This window comes from Chrysochloris asiatica, unplaced genomic scaffold, assembly GCF_000296735.1.
Source record: "Chrysochloris asiatica unplaced genomic scaffold, ChrAsi1.0 scaffold00042, whole genome shotgun sequence".
NCBI lineage: Eukaryota > Metazoa > Chordata > Mammalia > Afrosoricida > Chrysochloridae > Chrysochloris > Chrysochloris asiatica.
Genome location: NW_006408560.1, coordinates 17879358 through 17891272, shown reverse-complemented (window position 1 = coordinate 17891272; position 11915 = coordinate 17879358). Strand labels below are relative to the sequence as shown.

The 11915-nt window shown below is 35.6% G+C and overlaps 1 pseudogene; it reads left to right on the top strand.

Annotated features, from left to right (window-relative positions):
* The window catches only part of LOC102827386, a 24973-nt pseudogene extending 14349 nt beyond the window's left edge, over nucleotides 1–10624 (top strand).
* The last annotated feature ends 1291 nt before the right edge of the window (nucleotides 10625–11915 follow it).

The following is an 11915-nucleotide window of genomic DNA, read 5'->3' as shown; positions in this document are numbered from 1 at the left end:
GACATGTGTGCCTCACCAGATGGAAAACACAGAAATCAAATTCCACTGCATCTGTGAAAGAGTTATTGGAGAAGCTCAATATCATCAGTCAAAACAAATACAGGGGCTAACTGCATCAATGCTCTTGTTCAAGTTCAATCTGAAGCTTCAGAAAATTAGTCCATTAGATCCAAAGAATGAGCTTGAGCATATCCCACCTGAATTTAGAGACCATCTCAAGAATAGATTTGAGGCATTGAACACTAATGACCAAAGACCAAACAAGTTATGGACAATATCAAGGATATCACACATGAAAATAGAAAAGATTATTAAAGCACAGTAAAGTAGAAAAAAGACCAAATGGATATCAGAAGAGACTCTGAAACTTACTCTAAAACAAATAGAAGAAATGATGGAGTTGAGCAAAAGATTTCAAAGAGCAGTTTGAGAAAACAAAATAAAGAAAGTACATGAGATGAGGTTTCACTCTTCTTGCTTTTAAGCATCGTTCTGGCTGTACTTTTTCCAAGGCTGATTTGCTTATTCTTCTGACCTTCCTTGGTATATCCATCATTCTTGGCCAACACCATAATTCAAATGCATCAATTCTTCTATGGTCTTCCTTATTCATTGTTATAGAATATAATAGTCCCGAAGAAGGGCATCATGCTTGGTAAAATACAGATTCAGTGAAAACCAGGAAGACCCTCAATGAGACAGATTGACACAGTGGCTATAATAATGGGCTCAAATATAGCAACAATTGTGGGAATGGTGCATAACCAGGCAGTGTTTGTTCTGTTTTACGCAGCTTACTTTAAAGAACCAACTTGATCATATGAAATAACAATAAACCTATTCTTGTTTTCTTATAGAAGTGGAATCATACATATTTGTCTTCATGTTATTGACTTATTTAACTCAATATTGTGGCCTCCAGATTCATCCTTGTTACTATCTTGAGAGTTTTATTATAGGCACTTGTTTCCTTTAAATAATTCATGATGATACAACCACAATAAAAAAGACATGCCACTTTTTCAAAAATCTAGAAATAGAGTTACCTTATGATTCATAATTCCCACTCTGAGGTATATACCACAGAGACCTAATAGAAATAACACGAACAGACATGTGTACACTTACATTAGTTGCATATAATACACAGGAGCAGAAACTGAGAACAGATTAATTCCCTTTCAATTGATGAATGGATACGCAAAATGTGATATGTATTTGAATATATAGTGGAATACTTACTATGCAACCATAAAAATGATGTGATCATGAAACATACAAGGATGAATCTGGAAGCCAAATATTGAGTGAAATAAGTTAATAACATGATGACAAATATGACTTTTTAAATAGAAGTGTTGTAGTTTTCTATGCATTTTGGAGATTATTTTCTTGTCTGACATGTCATTGCAAAAAAATTCCTTTTGTTTTCTTTTTTGGTGGATTACATATATTGTTTTTCTAATATTGAACCATACTTGTATACCTGGCATAAATCTCACTTTGTCATGATATATTATATTTTTGATAAGTTGTTGAATTCTATTAGTTAGGATTTTGTTGAGAATTTTGATCTCTATGTTCTTGAGGGATATTAGTCTATAAATTTCTTTTTTAGTGATGTCTTGCTTGGTTTGGATATGAGGTACTAAAAAATTTTCCATCCTTTTCTGTGTTCTGGAATAGTTTTGAGTAGAATTAGTGTCATCTCTTCTGAATTTTGGGTAGAGTTCACCAATAAAGCCATCTGGACCCTTTTGGGTTGGGAGTTTTTAAAATGACCTTATCAATTTCTTCTTTGGTTATAGGTATGTTTAGGTTTTCTACTGCATTCTGTGCTCATTTGATAGGTCATGCTTTTCTAAAACTTTGTCCATGTTTTTTAGATTTTCAAATTTGTTGGTGTACAATTCTATATTGTTGTTGTTAAGTGCCATCGAGTCGGGTCCGACCCATAGCGACCCTGTACAGGGTTTCCGAGGGTGTAAATCTTTAGTGTTTTGTTATTATGCGTTTTATTTCTATTGGTCCTGTTGTGACATCACCCATACAATTACTATGAGTGTCATTTGCATCTTCTTTGTTGTTGTTGTTGTTAGATTTGCTGCTTTTATTAATGGTTTGTCAATTTTATTAATCCTTTCAAAGAACCAACTTCTTATTTTGTTGATTCTTTCTATTCTTTTTCTGTTTTCTGTTTCATTTATTTCTGTTCTAATCTTTATTATTATTTTTATCTGGTGGCCGTAGGCTTGCTTTGCTGTTCTTATTCTAATTGTTGGAGATGTTGCATTAATATGTTGATTTTGCCTTTGTTGTTGCTGTTACATGCCGTGAAGTCGGTTTCGACTCATAGTGACCCTGTATAGGGTTTCTGAGGCTGTAAATCTTTACGGGAGCAGAAAGCCTCATCTTTCTCCCACGGAACAGCTGTGAGTTTCGAACTGCTGACCCTGAGGTTCACAGCCCTGTAAGCACTGTTTTTGTTGTGTTTCAAAGGTTTTGGTGTGCTGTGTTTTCTCATTTGATTCAAATATATTTTTTAAATTTTTATTATTATTATTTGTTCTATTCTGGTAGTGTAGTGTTTACAAGTCCAACTGCTAACCTCAAGGTTAGCAGTTCAAAACTACTTGCTGTTCCCATGGGAGAAAGATGAGGCTTTCTGCTCCTGAAAAGATTTATTTATCACTGTTTCTTCATTGCAATTGTTTTAATGTTTACTAAATCTTTGATTGTCCTTTTTGTTGCTTTGATGTGAAGGTATATTAATTTTTTTCTCATGTTACCCTGTAATTTATTAATTCTTTCCACAGTTTGAAACAGGCTTGTTTTATCTTGAAATCTTAACTTCCTCACTATGTGAAAGTTCTGTAACTGGACTCTTCCCTCTTTTTGATTTGTAGTTGTGTTCATTATAAATAGACATCTCTGGTTCCCTATTTTCAAGCTAACAGGTTTGTTTAATTTTGGGTACTTCTATATCTATATTGAATTTTGGGTGGTGCTGTGTGTATGTCAATCTCAGGTTGTTGTCTGCTGTTGTTGGTTCTCAATCCAAAGTACTCCCTTTAGTAGTTTTTGTAAAGTTAGTTAGTTATTACAAATTTCTTTAATTTGTGTTTATCTGGAAATATTCTAATTTCACCATTGTGTTAGGGACACATTTACTGGGTATATGATTCTTAGTTGGCAATTTTTTTCTTTCAGAGTTTTGTATACGTCTTCCCATTGCCTTCTTGCCTGCATGGTTTCTGCTGATAAATCAGAGCTTAATCCTAATGCCTCTCCTTTGTATACAACTTTTCATTTTTCTCGAGTTGCTCTCAGGATTATTTCTTTGTCTGATTTTGGAGATTGCAATTATAATATGTCTTGGTGATTTTCTTTGGGGATATATCCTGTTTGGGGTTCATTCAGCTTCTTGAATGTTTACTTTCTTGTCTTTTTTGATAGCAGGAAAGTTTTCTTCCAGCAGCTTTCCTGATACATTTATTTTGTGTTTTTCTTTATCTCGTCCTCTTCTAAAATTCTGATCACCCATAAGTCATTCTGCTTCATGGTGTCCCACATGAATCTTAGGCTTTCTAAGATGTTTTCATTCTTTTTTTCTGAGTGATCTTCTAGCTTATTAGTGTTGAGAGATTTAGCTTCAATACTAATTCAGGTTTCCATTAATTCAAATCTATTCTTTTGTACTGACAGTTTTAAAATCTTAGTATTAATCTTCTGGATTTCTGTTTGTAGGTTCTGTATTGTCTTCAATCTTTTATCTGTTATGTTCAGTTGCTCCTGCAATGTTTTCTGAAATCTTCCTTGTTTCCTCCACCTTTCTGTCAATCAATTTGCTACTGTTGTTGTTAACTGTTGAGTCAGTTCCCATTCATAGTGACCCTGTATAGAGTTTCCAAGGATCAGCTGGTGGGTTTGAACTGCCAATCTTGTGGCTCACAGTCCAGTGTTGATCCTATAGCAAGCACCACAACAAGAGTCAATTGGAGGTACCTAAATAACATTTTCATGAATTCTTTTTCAAGTAGTTCAAGTGCCTTTCTTCCTCTCACTCTGCCTCTTGATGAATTGTTTGAGCCACTCTATCTTGTTTCTTCATGTGAACAGAAATTATCTTTTACTTCCAGGATACTGTGGTGTTGTTGTATTTGTATTAAATTGATGATTATATGTTGATGTATTCTTAGACACTAGCCAACTGCCTCCTGGTGGGTGTGATTAAGAGGTGGAAGCATGTGTACTGCCTCTATTTGCTATTCATGTAGCTCAATTTAATGGGTGCAAAACCCATGTGGGAGCATGTCTGACTTCCCCTGACTTCAAAAGGAGGAAAGAGAATCAAACTCAAAATCAGTCCAAGGCCAATTAAGTGGAGATCAGACATTATTCTACCCTACAGCCTTCTTTACCCTATTCTGGCACCAACCATCCCTCCCACAGGACTCTCTGCTTTATATCTGGGTTTGATAACCCATTGTAAGAGACATATAGAACTCATCACAATACTCATGGTTATGAGGTTTATTAGGGAAGTCAACAGTGTACAATTCAGGATCAAAACCAACTCAGGACACAGCAGTTGTCCAGTCAGGAATGCCTCCTGTCTGTCATACTGCAGGCATGCCTCACTCTTGTGTTTGGTCTTTCAGCCATGTGGTCCTTTTGCCTCTGCCTCAGTCCATGGGCCTAAAGCCCACAGCTGCTCTGTCTCTCTATGCCACACTTCTGCTGTCACCTCTGCTATCACCACTCTTCCAGGCAGGGATATCACACTCCACTCATGCTCTTCCTTCTTGATGGTCCTGGAATCACCTACCTCTGCTTCTGAGATGGCTTCTCTTAAACCTAGCTAGATGATGAAACTAACTAATCCCAGACTTAGAGTCTCTATACCTTATTTGTGTGGTCCCACCCAATCACTTGGTGGGAATTAGGAAGACTTTGAATCAAAAAGCCATATCAAGTAAATTCAAGTTTTTGGATGATATTGGTTGTCATCATTGATCAGGTGTATAGCAGCTAGTATTTACTCTTTCCATGGGTGGGGTTGTAAAGGCTATAGTTGTGGCTGGCTGTATGGGAATGGTTCTCTCCCTTTTCTGTGTCAATAAATTGTATGACTGTGTGCCATCAACCACCCTCTAACTTCAAAGCTGCCCACGAAAATTCAAGATGGCCACACAATACCTGGCTGGCCAGCATAAATCACCTGTCTCCTTTTTTTTCACCTAGTTAGTGCTAGTTTAGGGTTGGCCAGGGTCAGCTCTTCAGGAATGGAGCAGAGTTCACCTGGATCCAGGCACTGTATTAGTGGGGAGAGCTCCCCACTCACTTTGATGGGGCTCACAACAGCAGCATTTATCATCATGTGACTCCAACCACCAGTAGAGCAGAAGCTTCTCTTGGGGTACACATGTCAGAGGGCCAGACAGCTTCTGGTAACCAGAGGAGTGCAGGGAAAAGAAAACCAAATGTTTTTTTATCTCTATGAGTCACGAATATGCTGTCTTGTCTCAGAGGCCCCTAACGAAAGTTTAAAATGGCCATATTACATTTGGTCAGCCAGCACAGGTCACTAGTCTGTCTCCTTTTCTGCTGCATCTATTCAGATTCCTCTCCTAGAAAGCATTCAGTCCACTTCTCTATCCCTTCATCTGAAGCTCAGGTTTCCAGGACTATCATTTTTATCTGTTTCATTTGGTTTTCCTTATCTTTTTTGTAGAGAATCTATATAGTGTTACTGCCTGGTCCATCATCTTGCTGCCTCTTTCCTCTCATAATATATTTTAAGAACACTATTAACAAAATAGAAAATATCCACAGAAGAATCCAGAGAAAGCTGACTATGATTTTGAGATGTAAGTGAATCACTGTGATGTAACATGAAGATCAAAGGAGCCTTAATCTAGATTTAAAGTATTGCAAAAGAAACTTGTGGTGTCACTTGTTATTGTTATTAGGTACCATCGAGTCAGTTCCGACTCATAATGATCTTATGTACAGCAGAATGAAACACTACCTGATCCTGGGCCAACCTCACTATTGTTGCCACGCTTGAGTTCCTTGATGCAGCCACTTTGCCAATCCATCTCGCTGGGGGTCTTCCTCTTTTTCTCTGACCCTCCACCTTATCAAATTTGGTTACAAAATACACTGGGTGACATTGCTAGAGGAAGTTAGGTCCAAATGATGATCTACAAAATGTTTGCTCAGTATTTCAGCAGAAATTTATTATTTTTTTTATAAAATTAGCCATGTAGTTAGTTATAACAAGAAAAATAATTTCCATAAGCCCAACTTGCGTGTATCAATATACTTACAAGTCTAAAGCTCTATGCAAATTTATTTTGTGAACTTTCAAATACACTTCCATTATTGCCCAATTACAATGACAATTCTAATCACATGGTTTCATCTGATTAGTAATAGTACAAGCATGCACCATTGTTTTTGTTGATGTTCATGTTTTTATGTATGCTGATTATATCAAAAATTTCTGGTGTTTTAGCTACAATATTGTGGTAATTAGTATTTGTGGAACTATATCAAAACTTTTTTGAGACAGTTGTTGTTGTTGTCAGGTGCCATCGAGTCAGAACCGACTCATAGAGACCCCATGCACAGCAGAATGAAACAATGTCCGATCCTGGGCCAACCCCACCACTGCTGCCACACTTGACGCCATCAATGATGCCACCTGGCTGATCCATCTCATTGGGGGTTGTCCTCTTTTTCTCTGACCCTCCATCTTAGCCAGCATGACATCCTTCTCCAGCGACTGTTCTCTCCTGACAATATGTCCAAAGTAGGAGAGACGAAGCTTAGCCATCCTGGCCTCCAAGGAGCACTCAGGCTGCACTTCTTCCAAAATAGATCTATTGGTTCTTTTGGCAGTCCTTGGCATTTTTAGTATTCTCCTCCAACACCACAACTCAAAGGCATCAATTCTTCTACGGTCTTCCTTATTCACTGTCCAGCTTTCGCATCCATATGAGACAAGGCATCAATTCTTCTACGGTCTTCCTTATTCACTATCCAGCTTTCACATCCATATTTGAGACAGTAGTAGTAATAAAAAGAAAAGAAGAAAAATAAAAAAGTTCAGTTACTAATAATATTGTAATTCAATATAGAAAGATTTTATAAAATATTTTATTAGTATTCATTTAATCTAAGACATATTATATCAAAGTGATTTATAACTATACTTGTATGTCATTCTACAATAAAAATTAATAATAAACATTATTAAACTTTCTATATGGCATGATATAGGAAGATAAGTTTATGGAGTTAGGGGAGGAATCACACCATGAATTACCATACTAGGTGACAACAACCCTAATGATGCCACTGAGGAAAGCATACATTACTTATCTTCAAATATTTGAATGACTACTATGAGAATGAAATATTAAATACAAGTTGTGCATCTCCAAAGATAACTAAGACAAAAGAAAGAAGGAAATTTAACAATATGACATCTATTTCCAGTGATATTTCTACATCTGGCATAGTGCTGTAGGATAACCACTAGACTGCTAACCACCAGGTTGGCAGTTCAAACTCACCATCTGTTCCTTGGTGCCTATGAGTCAAAACTGACTTGACAGCACTTAACAACAAGAACACTATTAGAGTATTGCTGTCTAAATGATCTATTCACACGGCCTGCTCCAAATATAAGCTGGGGAATAAAAAATACATATTGCTTTATTTACCAGCTTCATACTTCTCTGTGTCTCTGTTTATTCATCTATAGACTATAGATACTAATAGGATCTCTAAACTGAGTTTTTGTTAAAACTAAAGGACTTAGCAGAACGCATGCACATTTTAATTTTCATAAAGTCAGCTTTGGCTACATATGTTATTTCATTTTCAAGAAGTAGCGATTAGTTTCTCTTGTTGAGTTTTCTTTAAGCTTATCTCATTCTAAGGCTTTAAAAACAAAACAACACTATTGTTTTAATTTAAGTTGAACTACTGGACCAACATTGGACCTAAGCTTCTATTCTGTATATTTTTAGTGATAATATTATGTTTATTTCAACTCATTCTTTCACTGAATCACACAACCAATATTTGACCCACTTGATAAAGGAGAGTTGAAAGACACGTTGGTGCATGTAAAAGCAGTTGGTATCCTTCAGTCTTTCTACAAAAACAAAATTCTCAGTCTCGTCAATCATTAATTTTACTAACTCCTCATCATTCTGTTATGAAGATGGACATGATTTAGATTCCTATTATAATTATAACATTAAACTTCAGGAAAAAAATAATACAAGTCATCACATATCTTCTCAAAAGGAGCTATTGTATCTCTTGATGACATTTTCTTGGATTTCAAGTTGAATCTATTATTGACAATGTCTGACCCCTAGGCATTACAGAACCTCCAATTTCTCCAGACCAAATAGTCGACAAATCACTTTCCCCTTAATTCAACTGAAATGAGGGTGAATTTTGTAAGGCAATTAAAATCAACCAAAATGCCCAAAGAAATAATATAAAACCACCAAAGTTGATTTAAAATTTTTATCATATTTAGCTAATGTTACTCAATTCAAGAGACTCACTGATTGTTCATCCTGTGCATTTGATGTGTCCTTTTTTTAAAATTTATTAACATCTCTGGGAGTTTTCCCTTAGGTATCCTCACTTTAAAAAGGGAAATTAGAGCAGAAATACTTGTTTAGTTTTTCTATCCAAGTGGGTCATTGTATAAAGAATAGGCTATACAAGAGGCATATCAAAAAGATGCAGACAGCCTAAATAGCCATCAACAGAAGACTGGCTAAACAAACTTTGCTACAGATACACAATGGAATACTACAAAATGTTGAGGAATAATGATGAATCTGTGAAACATGGTTGCACCTGGAGGAAATGCAATAGATAAAGTGAATAGAGAGGTAAGTACTGTTAACTGCTGGGGATTGTTAACTGGAGGGGATTACAATCATGTGATGCAGTAAAGTATGTGATCTGTTGAATGTAAAACTGTTGATCTGCTCTGTAAACCTGCGCTCAATTTACAATAAAAAGTTGACAAACAAAACAGACAACAACTAATGCTGGGGAGGATATTGAGACTGGGACACTCCTACATTGTGGGTGGGACTTTAAAACGGTGCAACTACTGTGGAAAATGGTATGGTGCTTCCTTCAGTGTTGGAAATAAAAATACAGATGATCCAGCAAAAAAAAAAAAAACTGAAAACAAAAAAAAGATACGCTAATGGGTAACATTTATATGTTCCTGAGTAGATAAATAATCATTTTGATTCATTTACTCATTCATTGATATGTTAACTTGTTAATAATTAATTAAGTAAATATACACATGTAATAATTACTAGCAGTTTGAAAATACCAGCTGCTCCACGGGAGAAAGATGAAGCTTTCTGCTCCCATAAAGATTACAGCCTCAGAAAGCATTTTCAGGCTTGCTATGGGTCAGAACCGACTCCACGGCACTTAACAACAACAAGTCTACCTTACACACTTTTCTTAAGCTATATAAGCACAGTGCCATTCTTAGCAGGAATGATGCTGTCACCTTTCTTACTTCACCAATTATTCTTTCCTCTCCCCGAACACACCAATAGTAAAAAACATTTCTCTACCGTGATGCTATGTTTTCATCTTACAACATCCTGACTCTGGGCTTTGGTTGGCCTTTTTCCTTCACCTGAAAAAAGTTTATCCACTTCTCATCCATTCTTGATCACCCGATTAGAAACTGTAATCTCTGGTTACTCTGGTCTCCCAGAATAGAAATGATACAAATCCTATTCTCTTAAATTATTTGGTAACTCTTGATTGTTTATATACTAGAATGCCAATGACTTGAGGGTCATTTTATATCCCTATAGTAGTGTGGCACTATAGGATTAGCACTGGACTGCTAACCACAATATTTGCAGTTCAAACCTTCCAGCTGCTTCTAAGAAACACTATGCAGGGTCATTGAATCGGAACTGACACAATGGTACTTAACAACAGTATATAATTTTTAAAATTTAATGGCTACTTTTTAAAAATAGTTACTTAATGGTTTATTATTAAGTATTTAATTTTTAAAAAGCACATCTAGATAAGACATCACTAAAGCTCATGGAAAAGATGATGAAATTTCAAGCCTTGGAAAGAAATATCTGTTGACAGATACCCAATACACTAGAGTATATTTCATAGCTGTAATCATACTACCTACATGTCAATCTGTTATATAACCAAGATGATATAAAATATAAACCAGACTTCAGTTCTCATAAAAATACCTTCCATATCTTTTTTATTGCTCTGACTCTTCACAATACTTTATACATCAATTGGTAGCTAACAAAGGAAACCCACCAGAATCTTCCTTGGGGAATAAAAGTATTTACCTACTCACTTCCCATATCTAAGGCCTATGCAGTAGATTATGTGTTCACAGGATATTAAGATAGTAAGATTCAAACACTGAGGAATTCTGCAAAGAAAGATAATTCAGCTATAAAATCACTGTTTTTTAATACTTCATTTGTTATTATAGTTTTCTAATATACCTTTGTCTCCAGAGAATAGTTTCATATGGCATTCAAGAATAGATGATGAATGAACTAGATATTTAAAGCACATTCTTAACAGAGAGTTATAGGTATGTTGCATTTATTTTTGGTTGTCTAGCAAAGAATTCCTATATCATTCTGTCAGAAATGGTTATCGAGAAGGAGCTGGTGCCATGGAATTGGGAGAGCATATTTTATGGCACTTGTTTAAACCACTTTGGATGTCTATCAAAGTTCAATTGGTAATATTCTTTTTTAAATCTCCCCTTCAAGCCCTATATTAGTCTCCATTTTTTTTCAATCTACTATATGTAATTTGTACTTTACTTTGCTCACTCTCACTAAGTAACTAGATAGACAGATTAAAGCTCAGGGAATGATTAAAACATTTCTAAAATTATCACTGGTGTCACTATCAGATTTGAAATGCTATCTTCATTCAGTTTCTCAGATACAATAAACCAAGAAGGGCATTCACTTATGTTCTCTAACGCATAGCTATTAGAATAGAATCCAGAATATTTTAATGAAATGGTAATTCAAAATAAATACTCTCACAACTTTCTATTCTTCCTACCACTGACATCTGAATGTCTCAAATTGTGTATCCCTACTTCCTCTGCTGAGAATTCTTAGAAGTATCCCCCTAATCATCACTGAAGGATTTTTCTTTTGTCTTTTATTAATTGTGGCCCCAACAGCTGATATTTATACTTTTCAAAACTCTAGGGAGCCATTATTACAACACTGTTTTTGTTACAGTTATATCTTTGCCCCAATTAGTGAAAAATGTAAGAAAATACTATGGATCCTATGGGGGGAAATAGGAAGAGGATGGAAAAATTGGCACTGGCAGTCGGTTGATTGTCTTTCCCCAGTTCTCTTGTGGTTCATTAAGAAGCTGAAGATCATTGCAAATTTAAAAAGAGGAAGAAATGTGGAAAACACATATTACACCTGGTAATGCAGAACTATCTTTCTAAGATCTCTTTCATGAAGTAAGACGTCCTCCTATTGAGATTCATCATGGAAAATGAAGCCTTATTTTATCATTGTCAAAGAATTATTTTTTTAAATCAAGATTCATCTGAAACTTCCAGATTCAGTTTCTACAAGAAGGAGAGAAGCATATTGTGAGGGTTAGGAGAAAGAGTGATGTCTTGAGTGGGAAAATTGAAACCAAAGAGCAGCTACAAAGAGTATGTTTGAGCACTGAAGAAAACTTATGTATTGTTAGGCATAGAACACTGTTTTAGACATCTTGTGCTACTATAACAGAAATACTGCAAATGAATGACTTTAACAGATATGAATTTATTCTCTCATGATTTAAAAGTGTGA